This window comes from Tamandua tetradactyla, chromosome 8, assembly GCF_023851605.1.
Source record: "Tamandua tetradactyla isolate mTamTet1 chromosome 8, mTamTet1.pri, whole genome shotgun sequence".
In the NCBI taxonomy this organism is placed as follows: domain Eukaryota; kingdom Metazoa; phylum Chordata; class Mammalia; order Pilosa; family Myrmecophagidae; genus Tamandua; species Tamandua tetradactyla.
This window is the reverse complement of record NC_135334.1, coordinates 70,330,233-70,348,601: the sequence shown is the minus strand read 5'-3', so window position 1 is coordinate 70,348,601 and position 18,369 is coordinate 70,330,233.

Below are 18,369 nucleotides of genomic sequence, written 5' to 3'. Positions count from 1 at the left end.
CCTGGGAGACAGCATGGTGTAGGCAAGAGGGGCAGGTGGCAACCACCTTTGAGAATCTGACAAAAGACTCTGTGTAAAAGATGCACAGAAGCACTTGCACCATGGTGCATACAATTTCAGAGGTTGGAGACCATCCGACTTCCAGCTGTAGACCTAAAGTTCCAGAATCAGAAATCTCTAGTGAAAAGGACAATTTTAGAGTTGATCAGATCTTGATTCAAATCTTGACTCTTGTCATCTACTCATAGTGTGATCCTGAAGAAAATATTTAATTTCTGTACATCTCAAATTCTGTACCTGTAAACTGAGGTTGCTCCTACCTATCTCCTATCTCCCCAAAGTTATGAAGATCAAATAAGATAATACACTCACTCTCAGGCACAGCACCTGATGCCTAACAATTCCAAGTCTCCTTCCCCTTCCTTAGTCCCTGAAAGGGTTTAATGTGCACTTGGAGGCGGATGGGGAAGACAGAGGCAGGAGTCACTACTGTGGGGAGACACTCTCACTTTGCCCTATTCTGGCCCCAGCTCCACTTGTCCCCTAATCTCTCTCACACTGTCAGCCAGGGCTCAACTAGCCCAGTCTTATCTCTCCCCACAGCCAGTCTGGGACAGTTTTTTTCCAACCAGATTTACATTTTTATTGATTTTCTTTCTCCTTCACAGAGAAAGTTCCTTCTGCTTCCCCTTTTGCTACAAAATGGGCATTTCCTGGGAAGCAGCAGTTCTGGGGTTGGCCAAGGAGTAACGGTTCAAAAAATGTATTCACTCACCATTCTTCCATTCATTCATTCATTTCCTCAACCATCCAACCAACATATCTTCTGTGTCTACCCTATGCTACTGTGCTGGCGCTGAGCACACAGCCATGTACTGACACAGTCTGCAGTCCCAGGAAACTCCCAGTGTCAGCAGAAAATCTGACAAACAGTAGCAATAGAAGTATGAGTGGTCATACATGAGAGAAAGAGGAAGAAGCCAGGAATTCTTCCTGGGGCCATCAGGGAAGGGTTCCCAGAGGAAGTTAAATCAGAGCTGGTCTTAAAGATTAGGCAGGAGTTCACCTGGTGGAGAGGATGGGAAAGGGCATGAGAAACTACAGGATGAACAAAGATAGGAAGACATGAGAGCAAGGTGTGCCTGAAATATGGTGAAAGAGCAATGTAGCAAGTGTGTAATGCATGTTCAGGGCAATCAGGAGAGAGAGAAGAGAGATAAGGCTGAAGAGATCAGCAAGGACCAAGCCTTGAGTTCCAGGCGAAACACTTTGGATGTCTTCCTAAGGACAAGGAGGAGCCCTTGAAGCATTGATTGATGGATTATTCATTGGTGGGCTATTTTAGGCAGAAGAGTTACATGACAAGATTTGTATTTTAGAAAGACCACTGGCTGCACCATGGGAGCTTAGAGTGGAAAGGGGAAGCTGGAGACCAGGAGCTCAGGCAGGAGGCTGGTGCAATAGCCAAGAGGAGAGGCTTTGAACCAGGTCAGAAGAGGCATGCTATGGGTGGGGACAACTAAAAAAGATGAGTAGGAATGTGTCACATGGAGAAGTTTGGAAGGGTATCCAGACAGAAGAAACCACACCAAGTCTCAGCATACAGGAAGCTCCTGGCAAGCTTGGGAAATTTCTGCTAGTTCAGTAGGGCTGCAGGATGGCCTAAGACAGAATTCATGGTGAAACGTGAGGCTGAAGAAGTGGGTTTGGGCCTTCAATACCACTCATTATTCTCTGTCTCTTAAGCCTAAACCAAGTAGGAGAGGAGAAGAAGCATTTACCACTTATACAGAGGTGCTGTGGGCGCTCCTCCTCTGCCAGCCCAACAACCCTAGGCAAAGGATGGTCCTTTCTCAGAACAACCCTTTCTGTAGGCACAACACTTTGCAAGTCTCTTCACACTTGATTTTCAGTTTCCTGGCAAGGAAGGCAGAGCAGGGATATATTATTCCCATTTAGTGGGTAAATAAAATGCAAGAACTAGTTCAAGGTCACTCAAGAGTCCAGGTGTCCCTTTTTCAAACTCTGATTAGCCTACTTACTCCCGAATCGTAGTGCCTTGTGCACAGTAATGTTCACTAACATGATTAAAATAAGAGAAGGAGAAGAAAACACATTGGAGAAAGAGACCTTCTCATGTCTCTAATTCCTCAGACTTCACACTGGAACTGGAGACAGTCCAGCTGAAAAAACAGAACCATTTTCTTGTCTTTGGAATCCTCCAAACATAGGGAAAATCCCAGCTCAGGCACTTGGCAGTTGTGGGAAATCACTGTACTCATCTGAGCCTTGGTTTTACCATCTGTAAAATGGGAGAAATAAAAGCCACCCTTCAAGGATTGTTGAGATGATTTACTGGGATATTAGGATAGCATTATATTCATTATCTATTGCTGAGTAACAAATTACCCCAAAATTTAACATATTAAAACAACAAATATTTATTATCTCACACAATTACTGAGGGTTCCAGAAATGGCTAAGCTGTGTGTTTCTAGTTCTCAGGCTCTCTCATGAGATTGCTATCAAGTGCCAGTCATGGCTGCCTTCATCAGAAGGCTCAACTGAAGCTGAAGGATCTGCTTCCATGCAGATTCACATGGTTGTTGGCAGGACTCCATTCCCTGCTAGCTGTAGGTCAAAGGCCTCACTTCCTTTCTCTGTGGGCCTCTCCATAAGATTGCTCAGCACATGGTAACTAGCTTCCCCTAGATTGAATGACCCAAACGAGAGAATGTGTACAACCAAGACAGAGCCACAATGCCTGTGAAATCTTAATCTTGAAAGTGATTTATCATCACTTTTGCCACATTCTATTGACCACACAGACTAACCCTGGTACCTTGTGGGAGATGAATACACAGGGTATAAACCAGGAGTCATGGACCACTAGGGGCCATTGTGGAGGCTGGTTACCACAAGTCCCCAGATCAGAGCCTTGCACACTGTGGGTACTTACTCACTAGTAGCTGCTATTATTCTCCCAATGCTCACAGTCTGTCTGGGAAGGCAAGATTTAGACATGCAAAGATGAGAGAGCATGGTAAAGCAGAATGCAACTTGAATTGGGAAATGCTCAGCACTGGTTGTCTTCCCATAGCCAGTCCCTTCCCTTTCTTGGTTCCAGCAGCAAGGTGCACAACAAGGTCATAGAAATGCCTCCCCCTTTGCCAGTGATGGGTCTAAGAGTTGGCATGTGACATCATTTTGGCCAGAGGGCTGTAAAAGGGCATTTTCTGGAAAAAAATTCCTTCCTGAATAAGGGAGAGGCATGAGAGAAGATAGATACTATTTTTTTTTAGATGATACTTTTTGCTCCCAAGTCCTTTCTTCCTCCCTGGGAGGATGTAGTACTTGATGCTGGATCACTCACCTTGCTATCTTAAGAGGAGTCTCCTGCAAGGCCTAGAGTGGGAAAATTCTGGGTCATCAAAGACATTTCTGAATCACCAGATGAACCCTGGGACCAGTTTCCTTTTGCCTTCTCAAGAAAGCAATAAATGTCCTAAAGTTTACACTGCTCAGCCAGGTTTTCTCTTACTTGCATCCTACCTGATTCACTGAGCAAAGTACATAGGCTCCCTCCAAGATTATTTACTTTTTCTTGAGGAAGGTAGAATGGAAGAGGGGGCAAGAAAGGGCCCTGGGTTGAGAGGCAGCCATCCTCCATCTAATCCCAGCTCTGCCTCTGAGATACTAGGTGATGTTGAGCAAATTTCTGCCTTTTATGGGCCTTCAATAATGATAGCTAATATTTATTGACTCCTCACCATGGGCCAAGCATTCTGCTAAGAGCTTTCTTTGCATTGTTGCATTATCTTGTTCAATCTTCACATCAACTCTACTAAGTTGGTATTATTAATAATTCTCTTCATTTTATGGAAAAGGAGACTAAGGCCCAGAAACAGTAAGTAATTTCCCAAAAGTTACCCAGCAAGTTAGTACCGAATCACTGAACTCAGGCTTGTCTCTCTCCGAGACCCAACCTCCCAATCATATGCTATCCTGCCTGGAAGTAAAATGCAGTCTTTGGACAAGTTGACCTCTAAGGGTTTTTTCAGCTCAAACCTTCTTTGATTTGCTGTCCCATTTCTAGCTATGTGATGCACAAACCAGCTTAGCCTGGAAAAGAAAGGAATAAGAACTGTCTTTAGCCATCTGAAATGCTGTCATATGAGTAGGAGATTAGATTTACTCAGTGTAGCTCAGAGGACATGAACTGGATCAGTATGGGTATACTATGGGGAGTGCAATCCATGTAAGGGGGAACTTTTTAGCAGCCTTTTGTCAGAGGGTTGAGCTATGCACAAAGGTACTGAATGCCCTATCATAAGGTTATGTAAGTCTGTGTTTGATAAATCTTTGTCAAAAGTACTGCATTGGGGAGGAATGGGACTGAGCTGCCTAGGATGTGTGGTAGGAATTAAATTGGATGATATATGAGAATATTCCCAGTTCCAGAACCAGTACAAATAGAGGGGGTCAATAAACGGTTGTTTCTTTCCCCATTTGACACTGAGATTCTTGGATTTTAAAATTCTATGATATGGATTTTTTGGCTTTATGGCTTTTATATACTAGAATTCTAGAACTTCAACATATTGTGATTCTAAGACACCCCACTAAGATGCTATGATTTTTATACTCAAATTTCTATAATTATGTGGCTCTAGAAGCTGAATGGTCTATGATTTTGTAACTTAGTAGTCTCTAACTTTAACAATCCAAAATTCAATAAAGTGCTTCTCACCATCTCTAGAAGAGATAAGGGAGTTATTCCAAATGCAGTGCTTCAGTGGCCTGGCCACACGTGAAGCTACTCTCTCTGCTTACTCTGCTTACCTTCATCTCCCCTCACCTTAGCATCAAGATTTCCCTTTCAACCAACTCTGATCCCCCATCCCTACTTGTCCTCCACTCTGCTCTCTCCCAGTTCCCCAAGCATACGCATTTATTCTATGTCCATTGGTGGTTTTTCATTAAGCAACCTTACTCTATTCCCATGCTTGAATTTATTCCAAAGGGGATATAAGGAAATGAGAATATATGGTCATGATCCTCAGGGGGTGTATGGTCAGGAAGCATGTACCTTGCTTTCTTCTAAGCTCAACCCAAACTCACCACTACCAAGAAGCCATCCTTGATTTACACCAAATATCTAGCATCAACAACCTCAGTCCCAACTGTGAAGGTCTTAGCTCTTTGTTTAATGTGTACATTTGTAACTTATCTTTCCATCCTGCCTCCCTTATTGTATGTGAGGTTCCTCTTAAATCATGACCTTGTCTCCTCAATCAGACTGAGAATTTTCTAGAGGAAGACTATGTCTTCCCCATAAAACTGGGGGCTCCATGTATACCTGGGCTATACCTCCTCTATATTATACTTGAGTTAGAGTTAGAAGTAGAGTGATGCTCCTCTACCAATCAATAAATTCCCAAAGGCAAAATCATGTCTCCACATTGAACTGAGGACTTCATAAAGATAGAAGCCACATCTTCCCTTAAGATGAAGCACTCTCCGATGTCAAAGTCTGTGTTTCCACTATCAGACTGGTGACCCCTTCCTTTCCCTGAGAGGAAGGAATCTAGGGCTCTTCCTTCTGTGTATTTTCCTGCAGCTCCAGTCCTGCAATCTGGCCATATTTTCCCTAAAGCCAACAGATAAACAGGGAAAGTAAAATTCAGGAGGCAGAGCAGGAACTCCAAGTCTCCCCACCCCACATGCCCAAGCCCACCCTTGCTCTATCCTAGATCATCTCCTAAAAGCTCCCATCCCTCTGACCAGAGTGGGCCTCTCCCAGCTCCTCCAAGCAACTCAGAGCAGTAAGTGAAGATGTCAGCACCTTGGACAGCGCCCAACCCATTTCAGGACTCTGAGCCAACGGAAGCCAAGCTCTCCAACTCCCTCAGTCTCTGGGTGATGGATTTCCTCGTTTCTCAATTTGATTAAAGCCCAGTAGATAACCAGAGCGCCTTGTTCCTTTCTCTTCTCCTTTCCTGATGAACATAATTAACTCCGTCAGGCTGGGAATACTTGCTCTTAAATACTGCCTACCCAGCCCCCACCTAGGCATGAATCAGTAACACACAGACAGAACACTGGAAACACTCACATATTGTTTACTGGGGAGTGGAGATAGGAGAGGAGGCTTTCCATGAGAGATACAGAGGCTGTGAATGGGGCCTGATATATGATGATTGGGTAAAGAAAATCCTAAACTAGAAGTCAGGAAATTTGGAGTCTAATCCTGGCTTTGCCACTAATCTAGATGTGAACTAGAGCAAGTCACATGTCAGTTCTGAGCCTGTTTTTCCATTTATAAGATGAGGAGGTTGGGTTAGACAATATCAAATGCTGTGCTAAGTGCTAAGACTCTATAGGTGAAAACCTTTGAACAGAGAAGGAAAGACACTTGCCCAGGTCATACAGCAAGTGCATGAAAAAGCTGGGTTTGGACTCATAGCTCCTGGCTTCTATCCCAGTATTATTTCCTCTGCACTGAGCTTCCCCCTTAATCCACATCACAGACTTTATTTCCTGCAGTTAGACTGAGGAAATTGAAGACAGCAAAGATTGGATTAATTGGTGCCAACAAAAAGAAGTAAAATTTAAGTTATGTGGAAATGCTGTTTTCTCTGTTAGGAGCAGAAATAATCAAAATTGGGGGAAAAAACAACCTGATAGAGGTTGTTTTTATTGTGTCTGATAGAGACATAAATCCAAGCCCAAACTCAGGGAAGCCCAAAAAAGGTTGTGTGACTTTCCTAAGCTTATCCAGAAAGGTAACTGTAAAGCCACTTTAAATAGAAACAGTGAACTCATTCTGATCCACAGTTGGGTGTACCCCTGTGAGAGAAAGGAAGTCGTGACAATATCAACCAGCAAACATGTATTATATTTCTAAAAAGTTCCCATCTCTGTACTAGGCACTTTTGCTGGGATATAGAGAATTAGACATGTACCCTGCTCTGCAGTCACCACACCTTTGATATGCTGTCTCTCTACCTGGAATGTACTCCATGCATTTATACAAGTCCAAATATTGCTGTCCCATCAAGACCCAAACCCAGGCTCCCCCCTGCCATGAAAGCATCCATGACCCCACCTAAATACCACTTCTTCCTCTTCTGAATTTCCAAAGCACTTAGTGTGTTCCTGTTTTATGGTAGTTAGCAGCATCTGCCCTCTCTTCTCCCATCCCTACCCTAAGAAGAGAGAAGTTCATGAGAGATACTGAGACAGAGAGAAGGAGAAACTTTTATTCAGCTCTGAGTTCCTCTGAATACGCAACACAAGATTTGACAGGCAACAGACTCTCAGTAAGTATTGGATGGAAGGATGATAAATACAGATGTGTGGATGACTAGGAGAGATGGTGGATGAAGAGATGGATTATAGATGGGTGAGTGGGTATATAGGTGGATAGGTTGGTGAATGGACGAATGGATATATAGGTAAGTACACTATTCAATAGGTGAATAGAACAATGGGTAAGAGAGTAAATGAGTCATTAGATGGATAGATGGAAAAGTCAATGAGTGTGTGGTGATAGTTAAACAGAAGAATTGAAGGGTATATAGTGGATAGTGGATCTGGTGAATGGATGGTGATATATGGTTAGATACATGTATGGGTGAATGAGTAGATGGATAACTGCATGATTGTATGGAAAGATAAATGTCAGGGTAAGTGGAGAGAAGAATTATGGAAAAGAATACAAAAGATGTTCCTAGTATTACAAAGTTCTTTTTCATGGAGACTTTCCACTGCTAATGCCAGAAAAATAACCATGAGGGTCAGCTGACGTTGTGCTCAAGCTGAGTAAAAATGTGTCAAGGTCCCAAAAGAACTCAAGCAATTTCATTTTGTGTCAATGGAAGTCTAATATCAAGATCAAGAGAGGTGATAATCCTGCCCTGAGCTGTTCACACTACTCTGGAGTCTGCGTTCTCCTCTGTGCATCTGGAGGGTGATGATATCCATGGCTTATCCACATTATGAGATACCGTGGAGAGTAATCTGTAAAGTCCACCAAATGAGAAACTGGCAAAAGAACCAGAAGTGTTTGGCCTGGAGAATAACAAATTTAGAGGTGACAATCACCATCTCCCAAGGTCTGGCGAGTTCTCCTGGGACATGCCCTATGGCACCAGGGGAGCTAGGCCCCGGAAGAAGTCACAAGTCTGCCATCTCAGCTCCATGTGAGATAGCTATCTCTCCCAGGTGGAGCCATCCCACAAGAGAAGGACTATCTGAAGGGAGCGAGCTCTCCATCTCTCATGGAATACAAATAGGGTCTGAACAGTTGCCATCAGGGAAGCTGTAAAGTAGAGGCTTGCCTGGAGTGGGAAGTAAATAAAGGCAACTCTAAGGTCCCTTCCCACATAAATCAAATCACACATTCATCGTTTCATTCCTCAACAAATTAGTTCAACTATTGTACATGGCCCCCTGTACTCATATTGGAATGCAGGGAATTTCTGCCCAGAGTTGAGAGTTTGATGCTGGGTGCAGGGGTGGGGGTGAAGGAGTGGGGAGTAGGAGGAAAAGGGAGGCTGACAGCAGGTATTTGAGGGACAGATAGGGAGGAGAGCCTGCAACCCTCAACTTTCTCTAAATGAAGGGCTGGGACTTGAGGAATGAGAAGGAGCTGAGATTGACCTCTCAGAGACCCATATGGCTGGGGAGGGGAGGATCAGAGTCACTCAAAGCCAATCCATGACCTAGATTCTCTGTAATTAATGAGCCCACATCACTGACGTGTTGGCTTTTGATCAACGCCATCTCCCCAACTCCAGCCCAGCTCTCTGTTATGAAAAGATTAAATCAATTAGGAGGAGGAGGAGATCTGGCTGGTGCTGGTTGGGGACAGCAGATAATTCACTTACGTAACAGGGATTGAGGTTTATACTTGGCCCTCCAATAGTGGGGGTGGATCCCAGACCCCAGGCCTTTGGAGAGGAACTTCAGGCTTCTAAAGTGAGTACAGAAGGGGAAAGGGAGTCCGGAGCAAGGGGTTTAGCAGTGACCCCAGGGAAAGGCCCATGTTCCATCTTCCTTCTGGGAATTAAACCTCCTCCTCCTTACCCGTTCTCTGGGCTGGGAGAGAGCCAAATTGAAAAATTGCTATCCTGTCCCCGAATGAGGGTGTCCCAGTCACCAGGATCATTCAACAATGCAAATCTAGCCAAGCCACTGCATTCAAGACCCTGCAACCTCTCCAGCTGTATCTTCCAAGAGGTGGGGGTGGGTAGAAAGGAAACAATCTCCTGGTATTCCCCCGTGCCAGGTGCTGGCTAGGCACTGAAGGTGCAGAAAGAAACAGACCCAGTGCCTTGAGGAGCGCTGCCTAGTGTAAGAGGGCACGTGTGGGAAAGTTTCTGTACCACATGGTATAAAAGAGGTTGCACAGGCAGGGCACCAAGGGGGCACAAATGAGGGATGCTTCCCAGGGGAGGCAATATTTGCATTCACTGATCCTTAAAGGAAAGATGGATTAGGGTGAGTTCATCAGGCTGACCTGGTTGAGGAAGGGCTTTTGGGTGGAGGGAACAGCATGTACAAGGGCATGGCAGGTGAGACAGCTTGGCACACATTTAGGGAATTGCAAACAGTTCATGTGGATGGGACCTAGAGCATGAGGCAGGTATGGGGCAGATGAGGCAGGAGAGGTCTCTCATCAATGGCATGCCAAGAAAGAACTGAGGCAATGATCCCAGCATCTCTGATCAATCCCTGATTCCTGAGCACCAATGGCCTGCCAGGCCCTGTGCTGGAACAAGGGTTAGGTGGGGATGGGGGAAACAAAGAGCTCTAGAAGGATGCAGAAATATTCCCCCTTACCAAGCTGGATAAGCCCAGCTTTGACCCCAAGTGGGGCTAACTCCAGGGTGTTTCTGGAGCTCCACTTGAGGGGTGGGTCTGTTTGCAGCCCCTTTGCCCAAGGATTGAGATTCCCAGAAAAAGAGTTCCTCAGTCCTTAGGCAAAGGTGAACTAAACAAAGATGAGCTGACTTCTGGGGGTCTCCTCCTGACATTTAATTGGCTTCTTGGGCACCAGTCCTATGATGAGCACTGAAAACCAAATGAGAATTCAGCCAACGAGCCAGGTTCCTGAATGGGCTTAAGGCATGGATGAGAGGCTTTTAGGAGGTGGATTCAATAGCACGATTGCATGCTTGGAAAGGGAGAGTGAGGGAAGAGTCTTGGATGACACACAGGGTTTTGGTGCAGAGAGTGCCATCCTCTGAAATTGGAAACACAGGAGGAGATGAGATTAGAAGAGGAAGATGATGAGTTACAACTGTTTCAGGCTGCTCAAATCACAGTAATCATCAGGTGAAGGCCTCAGGAGCCTTACAAATTCAGGTAGGTCCCACAGAAGCGGCCTTCTTCATCACACAGAAATCCTCCTTCTCCTCCCTCCTTCCCTCTCCTCATCCATCTTTCTTTCCTTCAGCAGTCCTAACTGAATATGTCTGCTTCCCAGTAGGGCTCTGGACTAGGAAGGGAGGCACAGATCTGAGGTTCACTCTGTTCTTTCAAAAGGCCAACATCATTGTGCCTTGTGATTGCAAGCAACAGAAATGGACTCAGGTTAAGTAAAACAGAAAAAAAAAAGATTGGCCTTTCCACCAGGCAGCTTAGAGTGGATGAGAAGGCTGGAGAACCAAGTGCCTGGGCAACTGCCTTGGCCTTTGAGCACGCATGCCCCGGGTGCACTGGTAATGCTACATAGCAGAAACGCAAATGAATTCCAACAAGTCTTCCTCCGAGCCTCGCTAATTCTCAAATCAAAGTCCTGAACCAGACATCTAACTGGCCAAACTGCCAGGGAGTGGAGGTGGAAGAAGATCTGGCTACCTTTGACTTTGTTTTATTGACTCCTCGTTCCCATGAAGGCTTATTTAGTTTTGAAATTCCTTCCCAGTAGACAGTGGTGGTCCTAGGCAGCAAAAAATAAGGTGAACATCCACCATGCCTTTACTGAGGACCCGCTAAGTACTGAATGCATTTCCAGTTTTATATATATTAATCTTCAAAGCAACTCTATAAGCCAGCTAATAGCTGATCTCACTTTATAGCTGAGCGAAGCAGAGGTCTGTAGAGGTTAAGTAACCTTTTCTGAGATCGCTCAGCTAATACATGATGGATTTGGGATTTAAATACAGATTTGTTTTGTTAATAAATACATTATTATTATCTTCCAAACTCTTAGACACAAAGTACTTGTAGGCATGAGTCCTCCTATGTTAAAAAGAAAAGCATGGGGCACAGAAAAAGGACTAGAAGTAGGTGTTCCACGCCTGTGTAGTGGTTGATAGGATGGTAGGATAACGGGATTATAGTAATTCTTTCCTGCTTTTAAAAAATATTTTCTGCTTTTTTTTTTTTTTTACAAAGAATTTGCTTTCCTTTCATATTCATAAAAAATAAAGTAAAATGGTTTTAAAGATTATAGCAATGTTATCATGATTATGAAGAAAATATGCATAGAAGAAAGACTAGAATGAAATTCATCAAAAAAGTCAACCATGGTTGTCTGCAGAGTGTAGGACTCTGGGTGAGTTTATTTCCCTTTCAACCTCTATTTTTAAAAAATTTTCTATAGTGAGACCATTCTCAAAAAAAAAAGTAGATTACATTTTATTTTTAAAGTAAGCATAAAAATGATATCAACCAAGAGATGGTACTGAAGTGTCTTGGTACTTTTGAAATTCCCATAGTTGGCTTGGAAGCAAAGTGAGTTCTGAGTTTTCTGGTGCAGCCTGGAGGTCCCTTGCAGCGGTAGCTGGCAGCGGATCACAGTTAGCACAAGTATCTCAGGACAAATGCTCTAAAGGGGTAGGAACAACTCAGTGTCCCCATCTCTTGTAACAATGTGTCTGCTGTCAGGGTTATCAGGACCTTCGGGAGTACACTGTGTGCTCCCGGGGCTGGGATCATCCCCTGCTGGTTTTCTCTCTCATTTCCCAGTCCTCAAGGCTCACCTTCACCTCTGTGGATGGGGCAGGGCTGTGCAATCATGAGCCCCACTCAGCCGGCCCCTCTGAGCTGCCTTCTGCATGTCTCTGTGTTATGAGCCCGCGGTCCCCTTTCCTACCTGCACTCTGCCTCTACACTGAGTGCCATGAATGGACAGAGCATGGAGATTTGATCCTGTCCTGCCCCTAGTCGGGGGGGCAGCCAGTCCTTCAGCATCAGGGAGACTCCAGGCTAATAGAAAGGCATTCCCTACACCCAGGGATGTTCCAATCTGATAGAAGAACCAGCGTGGTGGGGAGACAAGACAGCAGGGGACAGCTGGTTTGTGCAGGAAGGAATCAGTCTCAGACAAACCTTAACTCCCATCTTGGGCCTTATGCCCACCAGGCCTCCATGTGGGAAGAGTCACTGTCATGACCAACCCTGGCCTCTAGGGTCCTCTATCCCCCTTTGCCTTCCTCCAAATGCAAGGAAGTTTCTTGGTGCTATGTGCATCCTCTAGCAAGTCACTCCCCACCTCTGCATCTCGGTTTTACCCTGAACAAAGCTAGGGAGCTGGATAACCTCTAAGGCCCTCCATCCCGGTGGTGACAGTCTGTGTTTCATTAGCCCCTTTGTAGGCCTCTCTCCTTCCTCCTCCCTTCCCAGTTTCTTTACTGGTCCACTCCCCTTCTTCCTCCTTCCTGCCAGGCTATCAGCATCTCTAGACGAAGGCCCGCTTTGGCTCCTGTAGCCAAGCTGCTGCAGTAAGAGATGCAGTGAATAGACTAGAGGCAGCTGGGAACTGAGGAGGGCCCAGGCCAAGGCCAAGGTTGAGGAGACTGGGCAGGGCAGGTAGCCAGCCCTAGCAGCCCAGGCCAGAGCAACCTCAGCAGAGCTAAACTCTAGCAAGGCATCTATGCTTGGGTGAAAGCACCAGGACTTCCTGGAGTGGGGAGGAGGCAGTCTGCTGAGATCAGCACATCTTCCAGAGGAGGCACAGGAGGAGGAGACTACAGAGAATCCAAGCCCAAGCTCTTGAATCAGGGATGGGTGGAAATGACACTTCTTCCTCCTTAAGGGAGGTGTCTCATATCCTGGAAAGTCAGAATGCAGTGCTGAAAGGGTCATCAGAGGACATCTGTGGACATAGGAATCTCTACTGTGGCAGGAAGCTAGACAGCCTGCCTAACAGATAATTTGTTCATGCATCAATTATCAAACTTTCACTCATGACTCCTCTGTGTCAGGACCTGTGCTGGGCTCTGGGGATACAGAGATGTCTGTGGTCTCTGCCCTCAAGAAGCTCACCATCTAAGTGGGGAGGCAGACACTGATCATACACTAGGGTAGGGATGCACCAGCACTTCTGGCAGCACAGAGGTGCACTGAGTCAGCCTCGGGGTGGAATGCGGATGGGGAAAGGCGAAGAGCAAATGATGGACCCAAGTCAACAGCTCCCAGCTTTGCAGCTCTAGATCCTATAATCGTCTTAAATATCCAACTGTCCATTCAACATTTCTGCTTGGGTGTCTCTAACTTATCAAGACCAAGGCTGATTTCATCCTCTCAGCCCATACCATATCAGTTCTCTCTCTCAGTGAATAGTCCCACCATCCACAAGCCAGAAACCCAGGACTCATCCCTTCCCCTCACCCCCATAGCTAGTCTATAGCCAGGCCCTGTGTGTCTCAAACCCACTCCATTCTCCCCACCTCCATGCCATCACCCCGCCCAGCCACCATCATCTTTCAATTCTGCTCCTCCAAGAGTCTCATTTGTCTTCTCACACTTGGCCCCGTTCAATCATGCAGTGAGATGATCTTTCAAAAGTGTGAAAAAAATCATGTCACTTCTTTGCTTGAAAGCCTTTAGTGGCTTCTCCTTGCCTTTGGAATGAAGGTTAAAATCTTTAACACAGGCCTGCAAGGCCCAGCATGGCCCGGCCTTTGCTGACAACACTAGTTGTAACTTAACAACCCCTGCTCCCTAGCATCTCTTGACCTCTTGCCTTCTGCCCACCTAGCCATTCTTCTACTCCTCTCCCAAGAGGTCTTGGGACGTGTTATTTGCAGTCTCCCCTACGGGCACCAGGACTTGAATTGCCTTCCAGATTAATCCCAGGATACCTCTTCTCATGTTCACTGTCCCTGAACACCAGACTCTAGCTCTTCTCATTTGTAGCAAGAGCTTCAGGACACAGCCAGGGGTTACAAAGTCCAAGATCCCAGAACCTCCCGGTATTCCAGATAAACATCCCTGATTCTGACTCCTATTTCAAGATGTCCCCAGAACTCCCCCTCACCTCCTGCTCTTTTCTTCCATTTCAGAGCTGAAGAATTGGAGTAGAGGGTTGGCAAAGCTACCCCCCTCAACCCCGCTCCTTCCTGGGCCTTAGGGTGGGGCCCAGAGGTGAGGGGCAGAGTAGAGGTGCCCAGCTGGTTTACTCTGCCTGGACCCTCCTCCCACACCCTCCCTGGGTTCCTGGACAACCCACGCATCCTTGGCCTCTATGCAGTTGGCCATGAACTCCCTCAGGAAGGACGGCCCCCTTTCCTCTGGGCCCCTGCTGCGTTCTGTATGCCCCAGCACTGTCAAATTAGCCTTTTGGAGTGTAGGTTTCCCTTCTCCAGGCGTTGAGTTCTGCTTGTGCAGGGGCTGTGTGTTTCCTTGTCTGTACCCCCAGCATGGCTCAAGGATGGTCCCAGAAGAGAGGCTCGGCCTTTGAATTCAGGACTAATGTCACACAGATGTGTGCTTTCACTTTCTTTTCATGTCAACTCAGCTCCATCTCCTCAATCCTGAACTTTCTGTAAGAATGGGCCTGGGAACCACATGAACCTCAATTTTTATATCAGCTCCACCTCTTACAGGCTTTCTGATCTAGAAGCAAATTCTTTACTTTGCCTTCTGTTTTCTTCCCCTATAAAATGATAGCAACCTTCATAATAAATGAGATACCTTGCATAAAAAGTGTAGCATACTATATGTGCTCAATAATTCCTCTCCTGTTCCTCCACCCCAACCCTTGAACTCAGAGGAGATCTTGGCATTTACCTCCATGAACTTACACGTTGGTTGTCATCAGTGGGTCAAGTTAATCCAGATCATTTTGAGTCAGTCCTGTCATCTGACATAGTCACTCTCCCGCCCACAGATTTGATAAGAGTGTTTGGTTTGTCCTCATCCAAGTCCTTCTAAAATACCTCAGACTGAGCTGGATAGCATGATGGACAGAGCCCAGAGCTGGGCACTAGTCTACCCTCCAGGCTGCCACTGATCCATTAATCAATTTTCTTCTACCAGTTATCCAGGCAGCTAGGAATCCCCCTAATGCACCACTATCTGATCCCTGTCTTGTCATTAAAACTCCTTGTGAGATTTTCCAAATGCGTTTTTGAAATCAAGATACCAACATATTTCTGAAATATTACTCGGGTTCCCTCAATGGAAAAGAGAAAGAAGATTTCCTTTTTTTTTTTTCACTTTTTATTTTGAAATAGTTTCAAACCTGTAGGACAGTTGCAAAAATAACACTAAGCCCTATGCATAAAACTCCAGCATATCTCCACCTACCTCCAGATAACCAGATTCAACAATTTTAACATTTTGCTACCTCTGCCATATTATTCTATCTATCTATCTATCTATCTATCATCTATCTATCTATCTATCTATCTATCTATCTATCTATCTATCTATATCTAATCTTCTGAACATTTAAGGGCAGGTTGTGCACATCATAATTCTTGAACACAATATTTCCATGCATATTACCTACAAACAAGGACATTCACTTATGAAATCACTTTAAGTACAGTATCAAGCTTAAGATATTTAACACTGATATAAAGCTTACATTCTATATTCCAATTTTTTCTTATGTCCCAATAATGTCATTGTGCACCTTTTCTCCTCCATTCTTAGATACTACTCAGTATCATGTGTTGCATTTAACTATCATTATCTCTTTGGTTTCTCTTTCTTTTTAATTGTGGAAACATATATACAATATAAATCTTCCCATCCCAACTCCTCCCAAGCATGCTATTCAATGAGATCAGTCGCATTCACAAGGTTGCAGTTCCCTCCCCACCATCTACTACTGGAACTTTCCCTTCACCCCAAACAGAAACTACATTCATTTTGTGTTAACTCTCCATTACCCTTGCTCCCCACCCCGAGTAACTTGTACTTCACTCCTGTCTCTATGAGCTGGCCTATCCTCTGATATTTTCTTTGTGGTTACCACGGGGCTTCAATTTAATACCCTAAATCTGTAACAATCTTGTTTGCTTTGATACCGACTTAACCTCAATAGCATCTGTGACCTATGTTCTCATACCACTCTGTCCCCCCACCCTTATGCTGTTCTTGTCACAATTATAATAATTGTCTATTATGAGTCCAAATCCACTGATTTCTCATTACATTCTATGCATTTGCCTTTTAGATTCTGCAGGAAGTACAAAGTGGAGTTACAAACCAACAATAAAATAGTACTGGCATTTATATTTACCCCTGCCTTTACCCTCATCAGATTTCTTTATTTCTTCATGCTGCTACAATCTATTCTCTAGTGTCCTTTCCTTTAAACCTGCTTAACTCCTTTTAGCATCTCATGTAGGGCTGGCCTAAAAGTGACAAACTCCCTCAGATTTTGGTGATCTGGGAATGTCTTAATCCCTCATTTTTGAAAGACAGATTTGCCAGATACAGAATTCTTGGTTGGCAATTTTTTGCTTTCAGCATTTTAAATATATCTTCCCACTGCCTTCTTGCCTGCATGGTTTCCAATGAGAAATCAGCACTCAAACGTATCGGGACTCCCTTATATTGACACGTTACTTCTCTCTTGCAACTTTCAGATTCTCTTTATCTTTGGCATTGAAAAGTTTTATTATAACATGTATGGTGTGGGTCTATTTGGATTTATCCTGTTTGGAGTTCATCGCGTATCCTGGATGTGCATATTCATGTCTTTCATTAAATTCGGTAAGTTTCCGGCCATCATGTATTTAAATATTGCTCCTGCCCCTTTCTTCCTTCTCCTTCTGGGACTCCCACAATGCATGTACTGGTATACCTGATGGCGCCCCACAGGTTCCTCAGGCTCTGCTTACTTTTCTTCATTCTTTCTTCCTTCTGCTCCTGAGACTGGCTGTTTTATTGTTTCACCTTCAACTTACTGAATTTTTTTCCTGCTTGCTCCAATCTGCTGTTGAACCCCTCTAGAGAATTTCTGTTTGGAATGTTCCAGCTCTGATCCTCTTTATTGACGATTTCTAATGCTTTAATCTTCTCCTTTGCCTGAACCATTGCATCCTGTTCCTTTGTAAGTTTTGTAAACTTTTTGAAACTTGGGCATTTTTATATTTTAATGTGTTGCTGCTGGAATTGAGCTGCTGCGGCATCTGTTTCTTAAGCATAATACTTATGTCCACTTGTTATAACAGAGCTTTCCTTGAATTCCAGGAACTAACAGAAAAAAAAAGGAAGAAAAAAAGAAAACAGTCAGGGGACATTGAGCTGTGTGAGTGCTCTCCTTCAGAGCTTATTCATACAATGAGTTTATAGAATAGCTTCAGGCCAAAATATAGGGGCCTCCTTGGTTCTTTCTGCGCAGGTGTCTTGTCTTGGGCAAATGTGGGCCTGACTTCCTTTAAGTAAACCTATGCTAGGTCCTAGGGATCATTACATTTTATCCTTTTATTTAATTATATAAACCATTCTTGTTGCTGCTGTCTTTGTTAGTGCTATTTGAGCAATTTTCAGTAATCAGTGAAAAGTCCCATTTTGAAATGATCAAATTAACACATAGACTTCTTGTCTACAAATGATGGGACTATTTTAGAAATAGCTGGGTATTGGCTGAAAACATTTTAGAACACTTAAGTAGGAACCTCCCTTCATCACGTAAAGTTTTCTTTCTGAATGAATGGAGTTTTCTACAGGAAGGCACATTTCACCCAGCTCTTCCAATCCATTATAAGTGGATGACATGGTGAAATTCAGAAATATTCTATCTTCTTGTAATTTTGAATCAAATATTTACTTTTTAAAACTATCACAACATTGTATTGTAATAAAAGCTTAAGTGTATATTTTAAGACCTAGAAAATAAGCTTGGCAACCATGGTTTCACAAAGTTTTGTAAGACTATTGAGATCATAAAAGGCCAACAGAAGAGAGAGCACAATGAAATCCAGCAGGAATAATTTATAATTAGAAAACTCCATGCAATTCTTCAGCCAAAGAGAATGGTGATCCATCTTCAAAACACCTATGTCCCATGCTGGGGCTTGATGAGCCTTAATCAGACTCACTCTACTGAGGTTTTTCACAATATGGAGGGGCCTCTAATTGCTGTTAGGTGCAGACAGATAGGCTTCGTGCTGCTCC